Source organism: Myotis davidii, unplaced genomic scaffold (genome assembly GCF_000327345.1).
Source record: "Myotis davidii unplaced genomic scaffold, ASM32734v1 scaffold590, whole genome shotgun sequence".
In the NCBI taxonomy this organism is placed as follows: domain Eukaryota; kingdom Metazoa; phylum Chordata; class Mammalia; order Chiroptera; family Vespertilionidae; genus Myotis; species Myotis davidii.
Window position 1 is genome coordinate 821,560 of NW_006282381.1, and position 951 is coordinate 822,510.

At 53.0% G+C, this 951-nt stretch overlaps 1 protein-coding gene across 1 annotated transcript in view; it reads right to left on the reverse strand.

Annotated features, from left to right (window-relative positions):
- The window catches only part of CNGB1 (cyclic nucleotide gated channel beta 1), an 80,974-nt gene that overhangs the window by 18,280 nt on the left and 61,743 nt on the right, over positions 1 to 951 (reverse strand).

Sequence of the window (951 nt, forward strand, 5' to 3'; positions counted from 1 at the left end):
TCCAGAAACACTCAGCAGCCACTAATCTGGAACTGCCCACAGGAGGCGTCTCTGGGCCATTTGGATGTGTCAGCTGAGTGTCTGTTTGTGCATCTGTTTGGATCGTTTGGTTTCCCCTGCAGGGCAGGAGCACCTCGGACCCAGGACTTCCACCTCCCAGGGTCAGAAACCAGGGGAACACTGCTCTGGGTTCCTCAGAGCAGGAAGATTGGCTCCTTTGTCTCTAAAACAAGACACCGAATGGATGACAGCCAGTGGATGGCGAGGAGGGTGACCTAGAGATTGGCTCTTACAGGTGCAATATGGCCATGTTCCTAGCAGTAGGATGGCAAAGGCTGGCTCATTGCTGGCACCATGAGCTCTCAGGCACGGTCCTCCTTTGGAAAGACCTAGAACCCTCACCCCACCCCCCCAGCAACAGAGCTGGCCCCTCATTTCCTCCTGGCACCTCGAAAGCAGAAGACGCTCAGGAAGCCCCATGAGAGTATTGCTAGTGAGGCATCTGAAAGATAAGACCGTCTGGTTCCACAGTGAGTTACGGACACCATCTGAGTATAAGACCCTGAGATACGCCCCAGGGTGGACCACCTGACGCCAGGGGGATAAAGACAGAAGGGTCGCCTGGCCAGGTGTGGCTCAGGGGTTGAGCATTGACCTCTGAACCAGGAGGTCACGGTTCGATTCCCAGTCAGGGCACATGCCCGGGTTGCGGGCTCGATCCCCAGTAGGGGACGTGCAGGAGGCAGCCGATCAATGACTCTCTTATCATTGATGTTTCTCTCCCTCCCTCTCCCTTCCTCTCTGAAATCAAAAAAAATTTTTTTTTAAAGAGAGAAAAATAAATAAAATGGAGCAGAAGCCGCCATCCCAAAGGAACTGCTTCGCATGTCTTATGCCTCAAACCTTTGGGATGTTAAAACAGGGCAAAACAATCTTTGGACTGGGCCTAAA